Raw genomic sequence first — 17,474 nt, 5'->3', positions numbered from 1 at the left:
CCGAGGAGGAGCTCGCGCTGCCGGCCGAGGAGGAGCTCGCACTGCCAGCCGACGAGGAGCTCTCGCTGCCAGCCGAGGAGGAGCTCAGCGAGCGGGAGCCGGAGCTCAGCGAGCCACCAGCTGAGGAGGTCAGCGGACCGGAGGGACCTCCACGTCTAGCGCGGCCTCCACGCCATCCACGCCATCCACGTCCAGTGCGTCCACGTCAGCGACCGGCGCGTCATAGACCATGTGCCACGCCTCGCTGTTGCTCACCGGAGCAGCGACGTTGCCATCGGACCCGGGGCAGGCCGCCGGAGGAGCAGCGCCGCCGCCGCCACCGGACCCATGGCAGGCCGCCGGAGGAGCAGCGCCGCCGCCGCCACCGGACCCGTAGCAGGCCACCGGAACCGTTCCGCCGCCGCCACCGGACCCGTGGCAGGCCGCCGGAGCAGCAGTGCCGCCGCAATTGGAGCAGTGGCAGGCCCCCAGAACTATTTTGCTGCTGCTGCCGGACCCGTGGCCGTCCGCCGGAGCTGCAACGTCGCCGCCATTGGACTCGAGGTAGACCTCCTGAACTCTTTTGTTGTGTTGATGGGCCGCCTGAGACTGTTTTGTGGCGTTTTTTTCTTTTTGTTGCTCCGCTGCGGGATGCGCGGTCGGACTCTGGGACTGTGGCCTTGGGGGGGTTGTTTTCTTTGGTGGTTTTTGCTTGTTTTGGTTCCGGCCCTCCGTCCTGGACCCCCCGCCGCCCGCCCTGGGTTGGTTGTACTGTTGTTTTTGGTTTGTGTTTTTGTTTTTGGGTTGTCGGGAGCCGACCCTTAGAGGGGGGGTACTGTCAGGGTCCTGGGACTGGGCGACCCAGGACCCCTGGGCAGTCATGGACCTGTGTTATTGTTGTGTATTTTGGTGTTGCTTCCCCTTCTCTGTGCTTGTGTATATGTGTGTGTGTGTGTGGGTGGCTGAGCACTTGTTTATAGGTGGCGTCAGGCCTGGAGGCCTCCTTCCTCACATCCCCCATGGTTTGCCATGCCATACCGTGACAGAAAGTATGTTCGCTTATGTAAGCTAATTAGCGATTATTAGCTTACTGATAAACGGCAATTTAGTTGTTCAAACTGTGCGATTTGACATGTGACAATGATATTATTTAGACAGCATTTAGAAGAAATACATAGTTAAAATGTTTTAGGTTCATATTAACGCAGTAAGAAGATAACAAACATCTGAACTTTTAGCAAATGCTAGCATGTAGCTACTGGAATGCCATTAAACCTATGGGTAAATGCTGCTAACATGTCCTCACTCGACATCAGTGAAACTATAAAGAGCTATTTAGTTTAAAAATACCTTTTAAACAATGTTACCAGTATGGGAATGTTAACTTCACTTACCTGACTGTGGCAGCTCTTCGGAGAAAATTCCATGCACATTAGAGCTCTGAGGCCACACGCCTGCGGACTGGTAATAATCAACACTGTGTGGAGTTAAGTCTTCACTGCATGACTAACAAACTTTACACTGACTTTTAACTCTGATGTTAGAGCTGGTTTACTCCTCATAGAGTTGTAAATACTCTACCTAGGTTAAAATAGGTTTACTCTGAAATATTGACACTCCATTTTTTACTGTGTAGTTGTGATGGAGGAGATTTATACTAAGAATGAATGATTTCATTACAACTAATAAACTGTGTCTTTGTGCATGCAGCTTACCTATCTGAAGGGCAGAAAAGTAAACAGTGTAATTTCCTTTCGGTGTGCCTGCAATAATTAAGAGTTATGAACGTGTAATGAAATTTACAGTATTGTAACATGTGCATGACTGTAACTTACTAGCTTTTGAGACACTCATGGATGGATCCTTTTGCTGTCGCAGGTATGCAACAAATTCAGGACTAAAAATAACTATATGAACACTTTTTAAAATAAATATATGAATTTGTATGAAAACATTTTTGCAAAAGGGCAACAAAAGTCTGAAATAGTTGTGCAATGCTGATAAAATATACTATGAATGCTATCACCATGATTTTTAAATTTGTGTTTCCAAATCTGCATACATAACCTGAGTATAACTAATGCCCTCTTAGCATTTTAGATAAACCCAAACCTAACCTGACAATACAAGACATTAAAATAAATAAACAACAGATCACCCAAGGAAGGACTGGTCCCATCCCAATACTAGCCAATAACCTGCCTCAGCATAACATGACGCTCCTGTCAGGCATCAAAGCAGCGGAGATGAACGAGCACACACTTCATACAAGCTCACGGATTTCCCCACCCCTGACCCATCAATATATCAGCATTATAATATAGTGTTTACAGGAAGTGCACCACATCAATGTATAACTCTACCTATCATTATACAGACCGAGTTCATGTCCTCTCTAACATTTGTGATTATGTGGCGGTGTTAACACTAAGGGGTTGCTAATATTCTATAAATTTAAATCATAAGAGGATTTTTTATGGGCTCATTGTGGAAGCCAACAAATAAATGAGTCGAAGTCACTGGATATTCATTGAGAAACTGTATTTTTTACGGATCATTATTGCAATACTGATTCCAGGTTTGACCCTTTTCTATCATTTGACCAAATGGCAGATGTATTTAGCATATGTGAAAAGCTGTTGTTCAGAAAAAACTGTGTTATCTGTTTTATAGTCTTTTTTAGCATGTCCTGTCCAGCAGTTGTAGCAGGCAGAATTATGATTGTTCATTGTTTCAGATGGTAGTCTTGCTATACTGTACTGTATGATGCATATGTATTGTTTTTCCAGAGTCTTGCTGATTTTTGGAACTGCAAAGCTACAGTTTGACTCTTTGTGCCTTATTCAAACAAACCACCATGGGAGCAAATCTTATGACAGCCATCTTTGCGATGCCTCTTAGAGATCCAGTGTTTTGCTTTCAGTGATTGTAAGACTTACCATTCAAAACTGATACAGTCAGTCTTTAACATTACTTTTAAAAGGTTTAAAAACCAAGTTATACTTTGTCTATGTCTAACATCATAGCTTCTTTAAGTCAACATGACCCCACCCCAATCCCAAATGTTAATGTCCAAGATTGGAGACAAGAAACAGTTATTTTTTTGTTTGTTTTTTGCAAAACATGTTAATATATTGTTATGTTTTTCAGGTTTAATGATTTGATAACTACTACCCCAATTACATACTTTCTCCTGATTGCCAGGATTTGAGGGAACAAATCTTTAAAAGAATAAAAAAGGCATAGTGTGATAGTAATAAGTGTATTTGGGTTAGGATTAGTGTTATCAGTGTTATTAATGGGTTAATCTAGAGTTCTGACATTGTCCATGCGCTGACCCACTCTACCAGACCACTAAATGCTTGCCAAGATAATTTACATGATGGATATGGTTAGGTAATAAAAACAACAATTACCTTTGTCTTTACTGTTATGAGCAGAGATGGACATGGGATGAGTAAACACACCTGCCACCAAAGTGCTGAAACTGGACTGAACCTTAACCTTTCACATCCATCACAACAATAGCACAGTTGGTTCAGTTGCTGTCTCAGTCACCCAATGGACCAACCCAGGACATGATGGAGGGATTATACCTGTCGGGTGCCTTGGTCATCACCCATGAAGAACTGGATGTGGAGAAAAGGGAGGTCTGGGCACCTCTGCTTAGTGTGCTGATCACATGACCTGGACCGAGATAAACAGAATAAATTTTATGGATAACTTTGCTGAGTGCCATTTCGTCTCCTCATAATGCCTCTGACTAGAAAAGTAATTTAGTTATGTCTATATCCACTTAACCTAGTGTTGGCCTTACAAAGAAGCAAACCAAAGAGTCCAAATAAATCACTTAATTTCTTTCTTTTTTGTAAAAAACTGAACTATTGAGACTGTATTTTCATCTCGATATAAACATGTACATTCGAGTTTGCTTAGTAAAAGTATTGTTCTTCTTTTTCAATGCTGAGTCTACTCACTGGGTCATTGTTGCCTGTCATCAACCAGGCACACATGTCAAAAAAGTTTTAAAAACGTCAAGCGATAACAAAAATGAGTACTAAGTCTGAACATAAGCTGATGTTTCTCTCTTGTGTAGCTTCCAGTGCATTTTTCATTTGACTGGAGACCATCTTAATGACAATGACACACAACCACATCTATGTGACTGACCCAGTCATGACCTCAGAGATTTCGACACATGTGTTCAGAGCCAAAGTGTATGGTGTTGATTCATAGCTCTTCTTATTATTAAAGCTTGCTGAAGGGCATTGCTAATGGAGCAGGGACAGTGGTAGCCATATTTCTATCAGCAGGCTGCACTTTCCATACATCTTCAGCTTATACAACCTGTACTCCTCCCCTCAGCAACAGCTCCAGGGATATAAATTGTTTAAGGCACAAGCGCATAGGCCTTTCCAATGAAGGACTCAAACTTAAAATTTATAATGCAGTGACTCACCCTTGGACCACTCCTTGTTAAAACATACCAATGTCTCTGTCTTGTGGAGAGCCAGCAGAGATGCAATACATTCTGAGTTCTCAACCCATGAAGATAAAAAACAGTCGTGCTGTCAATACAATTTGTCTCACTGCTGAAACCAATGCTCTCCATCTCTCATCTGAAAGATATTCTGGTAACACTTCATAATACACTACCAAATATTAGTAAATGATTAGTGCATAATTAATGCATGTGTGTAGTTCACTTACACTGATATTTTACTGACTCAGTATTGTTTAGAAAGTGTAAATATTTTAATGCACTTTGATATATGTAATAATTAAGATTTGCACTAATTGTTTGTGAGTGTGTTTGAGACAGTTACTAGTTGCAAGGTAAACATTTTGTGTGACTTAGTACCAAGTAAGTAATGTGAAGACCACAAAGCATTTACCAACGAAACTAAAAGGCCAGCGAGACAAAAAAAGTCTTGCTTAACTTCACAACAGAGACAAGGAAACAGGCAAGATATGTGGTGATACAGGACAGAAATATTTATTGCAAAACACATTGCGAGCGAGCGCAAATGCAAAAACTGAGCGACAGGGGCTGCTATTGTGTGTGTGTGTGTGGATAATAGCAAACACTGAAATACATTTTTTGCACGCAGCAATGAATTTTTTTCACTCAAATTTAGCTTTTCTTCGCTCAAAATAAATTTCTCCTCAAAATGCAACACTTGCACCTGCAATTTTTTTTACGTGCGCTCAGAATAGTGGCACAAAAATAACGCCATACCTTGCTACCTCCCAGAGTCCTCGAAGAGACAAAAGATTCTTCCTGTGGAGTTGTCTGCTTCCCCCAACTTCCTTACTACACCCCCACCATTTGTCTTACTGTATGAGTGTGAACATGTTAAAATCCAGTGGCACCAAGGCATCATACAATAAAATAATGTGATTAATACATAAGCGAAAGAAATTCCTATACACAGCCCACCTGCAGTTTGGTAGCTAAAGGACTTTGATTATAAAAAGAAAAATTCTCTGATGAAGAAATGATTAAACCCTTTCACCTGAATGCCAAGGGTCACGTCTGTAGGATACCAGGCGCTGTTCATCACCTGGCCAATACCATCCCTACAGTGAAGCATGGTGGTGGCAGCATTGAGCTTTGGGGATGTTTTTCAGGAGCAGGAGCTTGGAGACTAGTCAGGGACGAGGGAAAGATGAATGCAGCAACGTGCAGATATCTCCCTGATGATAACCTGCCCTCGACCTCGAGTGTAGGGCAAAGGTTTATCTTCCAAAAGGACAAAGACAAAGTAGTGGCTTTGGGACCACTGTGAATGTCTTTCAATGGCCCAGCCAGAGCCCAGACTTGAACCCAATTGAACATCTCTGGAGAGATCTAAAAATGTCTACGCACCAATGATCCAGACCCAATCTGATGGAGCTTGAGATGCTTTGCAAAGGAGAAACTTAATTGTATACTCAGACTTGAGGCTGTAATTGCTACTAAAACTGCTTCAGCAAAGTTTTGAGTGAAGGCTGTGAATACTTAAGTACATGTTCAATTTTTGTTTTTGATCAAATTTGAAACCACAGTCCTTCACCGAGACCTGATGACAGTAGAAGTGTAGAATAAGAAATCCATGTAAGACCCATGTCACAGCTGGATTCATTGGATTAAAACAACAGGGGGTTTTAATCCAAAGATAAATATGACATGAAGTGCTCTAATGGCCACAAAAAATGACCATTCTTTGAAAATATGGGTAAATTATACCTTAATGCACATTCACAGCATTGTTACAGGGTTAGTCTGTGTGTTATGTGTGTTTGAAAGGAAAAAGTCAAGGCGCAAATGTGTCACCTCGTGAGATGTGATTTTTTCCAATAGCAGCAATAACAGTTCTAAAAGAAAGAAACTTCTTAGCAGCAGACAGAAGGAGACAGATTGAGACAGGAGAGAAGAGCGACAGCAAATCAAGAGAGAGGAAGGGGAATAAGAAAAAGAACAGGCTGAAAGCAGAAAAAGATGCAGAGTAAACCCTGGGGTTTCCTGTAGAGGGAGATATAGACAGCTACAGAAAAATGAAATACAGACAAAAAATATTGTTAAAGACTTTTTCCAACCAAATGTACACACAGTCATGAGAGAGAGATCATGATAGCACTAGTATTTCTTCTCAGCTATTGCAGCTCTGATCTCCTGTATGAACAGAGTGATGGTGTGCATTCGGAGGTGAGCCACTGCTTTTTCAATCTTCTTCTCCCCTCAGCCAGTCAACTTAAATTGAAATGCTGCTGAGGTCAGTAGATTTCAAAGGTAATGTCTCTGTCATTTACTTGATCTTCTCTGTGTCTTATACATTGTATAAATGTATCCACCAGGTCATGTGGATTCTATACTGGGGCAACCCTTCCCTGACACAAAGTCCATGTCATCACTGTTTGTTTCAACCACATCTTCAGGTAACAAAATGAAACATCATGAGTTACGCTACAGATGAAGATAAAGTTATTCTTCCAAATTTAAAGTTTTTGGCAAAAAAAAAAACCTGCTTTGACAACAGAGCAAGATATTTCTAAGCATGCCCGTTTTCTTTAGAAAGGATCAGTTATTTCTATTCACACACAAAAAAGAAATTTTCATAATGACAACAATAACCAGGGTCCTGAAAACTGACCTTTTCAAATAAGGGTGTAAGCTGTGTTAAACTGCCTTGCACTGTTTAACACCTCGTATAGCTTATAATTCTGTCTTCATCTAAATGTTAAGGTCTTGGGACATCTGCACACCACTCTTCCACATTATTGCTGTCATGTGTATTTTAATTTAATGTTAGCTAAATGGAATCTTCAAAGGTAATATCTTTGCAAGATTGTTATTGAATTTTCTTACATGTAATATTGTCCCAACAGATAATACCTTTAGATTCAGTTCAATCCATTTTTATCCATTTGCTTCGGAGTTCTCTGAATATTCTTGTTCCTTCATTTCTTTTTTCTTTTCTTTTGTCTGCTGAAAACTTTCTTTCTACGATCAAAAACTCCAGAGTCAGCTCTGAACTTTGCCCAGTCAAATATTTGTTCAGTGGATGTGCTCATCTGAAGCCAATTTTTTCCCTCCATTGCTCAGCCTCATTTTCTTTTTCAGCTGTCTCTTCAGTGTGAAGTCTCTTAACCCTCTCATCCTCTAGCCTACCCCCTCTCCCTCTGTCACTGAGTTGTCTGTCCTACCTCCATGTAAGACAAGCAGATTTAAGTTGTGATATTGGCAATCACTGACAATCTTACACACTGACTTGACTCTCCAAAGCAAACATGAAGCACACCAATGACTGCGCATGAAGGCCCAGACAGTCCATCGTCCACTGGCTGTTTAAAAGGTGAAAGTGGATTGATTTCCAACTTTCTCCCATTTGGTATTTGTGGCCGGAGCATCGCTATTGTACTTGTGTGACCTCTGTGCAACTCATTTATGACAGCAAAAAGAAAGTGATAGAGTTTCGGAGATATGAATGTGACAGCAAAACTTAGAAAGGAGAAGCGAAAAGGTCGGGTAACAGACAAGATGGATGAAGAGAGAAAAGAAACAGCGACAGAAAAACAAAAAAAAAGGGAAAGCAACTGAGAGCAAGCGTCGCTGAGAGAATCCTCCGAGGAGATGTGGAGATGAGATTCATATGCCACGGGGGGGTTGAAATTAAAGTTTCTCAGAACTTAAAGTAAAGCCTATTTATGGGAGCAATTTTCATATTCATGCAGTATTTCACACCACACACACATGCACATGCCCCCACAGACACAAGTGCTTCTCCTGATGATAAGAGCCCAAGCACCCCCCCCCCACACACACACACACACACAAACAGATTCATTGAGGACAATTGAGCCTGCACATTGCATAAGCTATCAAGTGAAATCTTAAAATAGCAAAGATAGCAATTTGGAAAAAATATAAACACTAAGAGAGGGCAGTTTAATGGGGAGAAGATGTTTCATATTCATAGAGATTGAATATTTGCAAGGACTGTGTATGTGTGACTCAGTCTTATGCAATCGAACTAATGAAGGCAGAGTCAGCCGACCCGGTGCAGGATGTGTCGGAAAGTCTGACATCATAAGGGGAACGAAGGACAAAAGTTTTTCTTTTCTTTTGTGGCTGCAGCGGGACATTAAGCCATTTCATTAGAAGTGCAGCACATAGCCTTTGACCACTTTTCCTTTTAATAATGCTCATAAGTCTGAGGCTAAAAATAAAGGCTGGCGGCCACAAGACAGTACCTGCTGTCTGTTTTCCTGAAGCTGTTATTTACCTGCTGGAAGATGATGACATTTCATCATTACTGAAGCTTCACTTTGTAAAAGATAAAGCAGCACTTTTTAAACTCCTGTTGAAGAACCTCTATCCATCCATCCATTTGCTTATCCTTTTCAGGGTCGCGGGGGGCGCTGGAGCCTATCCCAGCTGTCATAGGGCGAGAGGCAGGGTACACCCTGGACAGGTCGCTAGTCTGTCGCAGGGCCAACACACAGGGACAGACAACCATTCGCACTCTCATTCACTCGCACATTCACACCTAGTGGCAATTTGGATTATACGATTAACCTATCCCCACAAGCTGCATGTCTTTGGACGGTGGGAGGAAGTCGGAGTACCCGGAGGGAACCCACGCAAACACAAGGAGAACATGCAAACTCCACACAGAAAGATTCCACCTGATTCCACCTGATGGTGGAATTGAACTCAGGACCTTCTTGCTGTGCGGCAACAGTGCTAACCACCGTGCCACCGTGCTGCCCCAGGCCTTTTAAAGAACCTAATTTTGATAAAACTTCTTGGAAAATGTTTTGAGCAGTGTGGCTCAGAGAATTGGCAATGTTGTGAAAATGGCTGGTTAGCTTCTCCACAATTGCTGGATTCATGATAAAGGATAATTTGATTTAATGGCAGACAGAAGTAAATTTAGTTGATGTACTAATTGAGATACAAATCTGCAACAAAGAATAAGGAGAAACACACAAAAGGAGATTTTAGGCAAGCAAACTATAAAGCTTAGGATTGTGATGTCACCAACGCAATGCAGTATAGAACTGTTGTTCATGCAAGTCTGAGCAGATAACATACGGAGGTAGACTTTGGGTTTAAAGTCAAACTGTGGACGTTAGAAAACCATCATGATGGTCACCTGCTGTGTTGTAAAAGCCAAACATACGACTGGAGTGGAGTTGTGTTTTCCTGACTGGAAGAAGCAACAAGGAGCTGAGGTCACAGCGCCAATAACACATGGCCTGGGAGTCCGTTGAAAGAAGGAAAAACATCACCTTCAAACACATTCACAAAAATTTTGCGTGATCATGACAATATCATACTTGGATGTTTTTTATATGAGTAAGTCTGACATTTGCAAATGCGAGCTGGAAGCCTAATTCTTAACTTCTGTGGTTCCATTTGGTGGCGCTCTCGCTCTGCATTAGAGTATCACTTCCTGTTCCCATTACAACGCACAGCGGTGTTTATGTGTAGCTTATCTGCATGACCAGTGCAATTAAAAACTTGTAGATAACGTCTTATTTCATAGCGTAATCTTGCTTCATCCAAACCACACCCTGTGAAAATAATTAGCGAGTAAGAAACACAGTGCTCACTCACTGGCTGTGTCCGAAGACCAGAAGTGCAAGGCTTTTAAATTCGACGGTCTAGCCTACGACGTTTCTATTACCTAGCCAACAATGATGCTATGTTTAGCTAATAAACTAGTTTGCTAGTGTAGCTCTAGAAACGAGTCTCATTTCATTTTGATGGTACAAATGTAACAGGATTTACATTATTTATATTTTACTATATATACACCATTTAAAAAAAAAAAGCTCTGAATTTTAACAAATGTAATATTTGAGACAACTGAGTTAAATTTCACGAAGTATGTATTTCTTTTTCATATCATTTATACCTGTGTGACCGTCTAGCACACACATATTAATAATACAATGAGCACTGTGTGGAAGCTTGAGTTATATTTAAGGGCAATATCCCAAAAATAAAGTAAAAGATTTGATCCTTGTATGTTTCAGATACAATGGAAGACAAACTGATGCAGTAAATATTCTTTTATTGATGAGAAAACAGCGAAATATAATTTACTTAAGATGTTGTAGATGTTAGAGCATTAAACAGGCTGATGTTTGGGTAAGAGGCTCTAACAGGAGACAGATGATACAGAAACATGACATAATTATAAAATACTGACACACTTCATGAACGGGCAACTTTTTATTTAAATGACCTGCATACTTTTCCCACTGAAACCAGCACAATCCCACTGTGATGAAAAACTAAATATATTCTGGATAAATCAAAGCATTATTGTCTGTGGTTCCCTTATTTTCCCTTCTTTCCCTGTGAGATCCTGCAGGATAAACAGCAGTGAGTGGTTCCCTGTATGCAGCTTTTACAGTTTGTGTTGGAGATACTTCTGCAAATACATGAAGCCAATATCTAGAAACTAAGGGTACTAAGATTAATGGCTTAAAGAACTATATCAAGCTTGAAGTCAGAGTTTTTTTGTGTCATTTGCGAATGAGACAGCTCTAAGAACTGATTCTTTGTAATGAACAAGAAGACTTCTGTCGGGGAGAGATGAATCTTCAGCTCGTGCTGTTCAGCTCTGCTGGGAATCCATAAAGGCAGGGGCAGGACTTTATTTTGATGGAGACACCATGCGGCCAATCTGATGTAAAAACAGAAAAGAATCATATCATAATGTCAAAGTAGGAAGGGTGGCAATGACACAGCCTGTGTAGTGATGGAGACAAGCTTGACGGAGTGACAGAAAGATGACCCTCCAGATTTAAATGCAGGCACATTGGGAGAAAATGAAGAAATTGAACTGGCTGCATTTCAACATGATAAGATATTGAAATGCAAAGCTGGAGCTGAATTTGTAAAAAAGACAATGTCCTTTAGAGCAGTGTCAAAAACAAACCTGCAGACATCTAAGAACCAATCACCACCTGCACCTGCAGAGTTTGAGGACAAAAGATTTCAATCCTTTGTCCAGGCCTTAAACCACATGTATGTTCTCCACAGTAGTAGTAAATGCATAAAGATAACTGAGTTGATTTTTATTTTATTTTATTTTATTAAAACAGCAACAGTAACAGTTTCTGTCTTAACATGTCTGTTATGAAAACACTGAATCCAAATTTGCTTCCCAACACACATACTATTACATTTTGCTAAATTAGGCTAAAATCAAATGGCTCTTAGAGCAGACTCTTCTATGGAAGCTGAGCCAAAAGAGCTGAATCTTTGAAAACAGCTGGACCTCCCATCACTATCATATGACACGTGAAACAAACCAAACCTAAAGCAAAAAGCCAATTTAACAAAGAAAGTTGCTAAACTGTCACAATGCCCATTATCTCTGACTGGGATTTTAGGTTTTGCTGAATGAACTAACGTAAAAGAAGCCTGGCTGTCCAGCCCCACAAAGTATCTAACACAGAGGATATTACAGCTGCATTACCAGACCTGACAGTTAGTGGATATTGTTCTTTGGCAGAAATAGTTGCATCTGTAGTGGTTAAATAATCATTAATTACTCACTAAGTCTGTTTCCTTTCCAGACTAATTCCTGCCACAACAAGTAAATCTCCAATTAAGTTTATTACAATTTCTAATTACTGCCATGATAGTGGTGCTGTTGATATAAAAAATAATAATAAAACAATCATGGTGCAACTGAAATATGGACTTTTAATTAGATGGGTTGAACAAACATCTGGGCTTAAATACAACTTGACAAATTAAGTAACGTTAAGTAAAAAATATCTGAGATTTAGTTTTGGCTCCCTGTCACGTCAGCAGAAGGGCAATGGCACCACATGATAAATAATAACTTTAATAGAATTACGCTTGGGTTGGTTGGCTGGAATCATTGCGAAAGTGTCTGTTCTCAGGCTTCTTAAAGTGCTGACGAGTGACAGTGACAGTCCTCTGTGCCATTTATGGGGTTTCCTTCTGACATTGTGGGGTCATTACTGTACAATATAAAGCACAGCGAGGTGACTTTGATTTGGCATTATATAAATAAAACTGAATTAAGTTGAAATGATTGCTGCCCACAAGTGCAACAAGGCAAGTATGCACTGTAGTTCATATCACATTATTATATAGAGCACAGAGAGAGACCAGGGCAGCACTTCTCTTTGATTTCACCACAAAACAGCTAGTGTCAAGGTTGACTGATTAAAGGTTGGAAGAACTTTAGACCAATGACAATGACCAACCCCCCCCCCCAAAAAACAGCATCTCTGAACAGATACCTGACAAACCGCATGAAAAGGTTTGACTTGTGAATTTTTAGTAGGCCCTTAAATCTGTACTGTGAGAACCTCTGGTCTATTCTGATGCACTGCTCATTTTATTCTTTTTGGTATCATTTTACAAACATTTACATCATATCAACAGGAGATAACTGTTATCATTAGAAACTACATTTAAATGCATTTTAAATCTGGTTCTGTCAGTCTGACTCAAACTTGACGACACTGTGCACATACATACATATTACATGCTGTTCCACTGCACACTTTCAAATAAATAAAAGACTATAATTGAATTCAAATTTTTAGAGAAAGTAAAAAGAGCACTTGGCGAGTCATTGCTACTGTTTGCTGAAAACTGGCAATGCTGTGCTGAAGTGAATTATGCCCTTAAGTGCTGCTGCCTTTAAGTGACTCTGGTGCTGATGCACTATCACACTTAACTGGCTTATTGCCTGTAAAGATTTTGTTGTAGGAAGCATTTCACATTCAACTGAACTCCCCCCCCCCGGTTTATTTATTTTTAAATGTAGACTCTATCTGCTCATTAAACTTTATAAGAAAATATTACATCTAAATAAGATTTCACTTGACACTTTGAACTAAAGGCTTAGTGTCATGGAGATAAATCCAAATGCACACATAGAAACACAGAGCATTGTTACCTGGCAGTGTGAGTTAATTATGGCCCAAGTGTCAACAACTGAAGAGCTTAACTGAGTCAATCCTTTAAAGTCACAGTCTGTGCAATTTGCCGCACCTCCATCCAGAAAAAAGAGAAAAAAGGGAGTTTATAAATACAGTCTAACATACATATGGACGTTCTTAGGGAGCACTACGAATTAAGAACATGCCAGCTGAAGATCTCTGTCCTTGCGTGTCAGATTTAAACATTTAGGTGATCATTCATCTGTTTGACTTGTATAAGGGTATTTTAACATCGAGTCAATTTTAACAAGTTAAATTAAAAAGACTGGATGTCTCAGCAAATTTCCTGGAATGAGTGTGGCCTGGCAGAAAAAGGTTTACACGCCTCAAGCTGTTCAGCTTGGTCTTCTCTTCACTGTGCCCTCTAACATCATTGAACATTAGTACAGCAGTCAAAGAAACTATAACATCTGTCTCATACAGACAAGAAAAGTTTTCAAAAACTTCTTTTGACCTCCCAAAAATCTAAATGTCATGATTTAAAGTGAAAAATAAGTGAAAACTGGATTTCCCAAACCAACTAATGACATCACTGTAACTATGCCTATTGTTTATATCCAGTCATTTCAGGAATGGGGACAGGGCGCAGAGGCCATGCAATCCTCTCAGTATTATAAAGACATGCAGTTATCATTTCTCAAAAAATAACATTTGACCCACTTTTTTCATTTAGAAAAGTTGTAGGACTTTTATAACTAATTTAATTCAACTCAGTTCAGTTTAGTTCTATCCAATCCAATTCAGTTATATATAGACAAATTCCAGCAACAGTCCCTCCAAGGCACTTTATATTGTATGGTAACAACCCTACAACAAAACCTCCTGTGAGCAAGCACTTGGCAGAAGTGGGAAGGAAAACCTCCCTTTCAACAGGAAGAAACCTCTGGCAAAACCAGAGCTGTTAAAGGAATGTCCTGATCATTGATGTGAACATGTGAAGCACACGAAGAAGCTGAACACAGTCTTCTTCACCCCCAACCAGTCACAGCAGATGGCTGCCCCTACCTGAGCTACCTGGGGGGAGTTTTTCCTTCCCATTGTCATCAAGTGCTTACTCACACGGGATAATCTGATTCTTGATGTTTTCTCTCTGTTATTGTAGATGTTTACAGTTTAAAGCACCGGAGGCTCTTGTTATAATTTGGCACCATATACTGAAGTAAGTAAAACTGAAACTGAATGTCACCTTGAACACTTTTGGAGCACGTTCCAATAATAAAGAATATTACAGAAATAACTGTGTACTCTAACTGATACAGTTCTTGGAACTTCTCTATTTGCATCTATTCATACAGAGAACTATAAGAGATTTACTACTTATAAACAAATGTAGAGGTGAATAGTGTGAATAATCCAAAACTGCTATTAACTCATTACAGCTGTAGACACCTGCTTATTAGCACAGCACGCTAATCTATCCCATAATTAAAGCCCAGCCTTGCATTAAAAGTGACAACAATGCAGCATTTACTCACCACTCTCTCGATAAGGGTTATTAGAGCCCATTTTCTAATCTGAATATATCGACTGGGTCAGTGTTCAAACTGCACAAGTGATCAAACACAGCTTCTGGAACTTTGAATGCAAACATCAAAACACACAAATACACTTAAAAAAAACATTGCCAATAACTGACAGATATATTGTTAAATAAATGGGTAAGGCCACTTACCTTACCCATCACTGTGCACAGTAACTTGTTTAATGAAGCTAGTTGTAATGATCAGGAAGCTTTCATGTGAAGATCCTGCTGAGCGCCAATAAAGTCTCCCAGCTGCTCCTGGCTAATTATGGATGGGTGTGTTTTACAATGTGTGATGGAAGGATTTACTAATAGGCTTTAAACCTGTAAACAGGTGTTTAGTTAACAACCTTTGCTACCAAATACTGTTATAGACTGTTAGCAGCTCTGGTAATCACATCCTTACTCACACAATCCCACACAGAGTTACTGATAAACAGCTGCAAGCTTATACACACAGAGCGAGACACACAAGGGAGGGTTTAAGGGTTGGTTTAAGCTGTTTATTGAAGATTATACACCCTGTATATATTTGAGTATTCCATAGGTCTTGCTAAAATAGAGACACACAGGTGATTAATGTAAAAGCCAAATTTAAAGGGAAAGCTCAGTCTACATAATGACTCAGGAAGATTAACATCAACAATTCTCAGCTCACGTTTTCCTGCCTCAAACAGTCTGAACAGCCTTAATGAGACGGGACTAAAAAGCAAGAGAAAAAAAAAACTTAACGAACAGAAGAGAAGAAGACAGTGAGAGTGCTAATTAGCCACCTGCAAATACAAAACACACACACACATGCACACACATACAAAGAGGCACCTGTGCACTCAAGTCATATCGTGACTGAATTTACTTACATTTTAATTTCCTTTTTTGTCTCCTTCACATTGTCCTGTTTTGTTTTTAATGTCATTGTATGCAGACAATGTAAATAAACAATAATCATTACGTAATTAAAAACATCATAGAAAGCTAGGGCTCTTTTCTGGATATCTGCAAAACCATAATCTCACCTGGTTCTGAAACAGCCTCATGGAAACAACTCTAATAATACAGTATACAAAAAAACACCATGAGCACCACTGTGTCCTTTCCTGCTAAATTAGCTCATTTTAAAAATTAGCCCAGATAGATAGAGATGAGATGACCACATACCAAGGGAATGGTGTTCAATACAGTGCGTGAACACTTAGTACTGTCTGAAGCAATCACACCCCGCCCTTTTCCATTCTCAGTGGCCCCATGGAGTTAGCATGCATGTGTTTTCAAATAGGGTTTTAACTTCCTGGTTTGCACAAATGTGCTGCTTGTAACAGGGTGTACTGTGCTGCATATGCTGTTAAATGTTTTGTGCCTTGTTGCTTGATGCTGTGTTTGGAGCAGACGTGTCTAGAAAGGTATTAAATGGGCCTCATATTCTTATTAAGCACTACAAAAATACTATGAGGGAAACAGTAATTGGAAACGCAAAAAGAAAAAGGGGTAAGGAGGAGTAACTTGGTTTGCAAACCAAAGATTTTCTTTTTTACATGTGCCAGATCAAGAAGTAGGGAAGAGTCCTATAAGGCTCTTGGAAGAACACTATTGAGTAGGGCATGCGTTTGAGGGGGTATAACTTGGATTTTAACTCCAAATTCCTGATGTGAATAAAATGTTTTCATCAGTTCTGATATCAGCCTTCATGCTGAAGGCTTAAAAACCACGACTTAACATTAGGTTGTTCTTGAGCTTCCAAATTTTTCAATGCAACATGATTTTAATCAACAAGAGTTGATTCAAACAATAAATTTGTCTGATAAATTTCATTTTATTAACACACAATCTCAGCTAACCATATCAGTGTTCTGTCAGTGATTAACATTTGAACATCAAAAGACAGCACGGCTCAAAATACAGACTAGACATCGGATATCTAGATAATTTTTGGGATCACAGTTTATCATTCACATGATCAGGATGGGCTATATCAAGTTATTTATTGATGGTTTAGAAGACAAGGAGAATGGTGTTGAGTTGATACAATATATATATATATATATATATATATATATATATATTAGGGGTGCAACGATATTCGTATCGATATTGAACCGTTCGATACAGTGCTTTCGGTTCGGTACGCATATGTATCGAACAATACAACATTTGTAATTTATTTTATCAACTTTCCTTCTGACGATGCTGTCTGTGTTGAGCGCTCAGTGAATCTGCGTTCGACTACTCCGCCTAGGCTGCACTGTCGAGCGCAGATCCACTGAGCGCTCAACACAGACAGCATCGTCAGAAGGAAGAGCGCAGGGCAAGCTAGCAAGACAGAAGTTAAGCTCTCTTTGCAACATGGACCTCCCCCACTCTCATTCAGATCTGGCGTTTGGAATTATTTTGGTTTTCATGTGACGTATGACCCTGAAGGTAAGCGAGTCATGGACTAAAGTAAAACAGTATGTTGGATGTGCCATGCAATGCTCAGTTACATGGGTGGGAA

General features: G+C 40.0%; 1 long non-coding RNA gene across 1 annotated transcript; it reads right to left on the bottom strand.

The window, feature by feature from the left end:
• Positions 1 to 815: 815 nt before the first annotated feature.
• On the bottom strand, positions 816 to 7,754 carry LOC120724249. Its single transcript, XR_005693872.1, has 2 exons — positions 7,355 to 7,754; positions 816 to 3,666 (listed from the first exon to the last, which is right to left on the bottom strand). It is a non-coding gene; the product is annotated as an uncharacterized LOC120724249 (long non-coding RNA).
• Positions 7,755 to 17,474: the final 9,720 nt, after the last annotated feature.

The sequence above is a fragment of the Simochromis diagramma genome, unplaced genomic scaffold (assembly GCF_900408965.1).
Source record: "Simochromis diagramma unplaced genomic scaffold, fSimDia1.1 OVJJ01000685.1, whole genome shotgun sequence".
NCBI lineage: Eukaryota > Metazoa > Chordata > Actinopteri > Cichliformes > Cichlidae > Simochromis > Simochromis diagramma.
The sequence above is the reverse complement of the archived record's forward strand: the minus strand, read 5'-3'. Positions and strand labels throughout refer to the sequence as shown.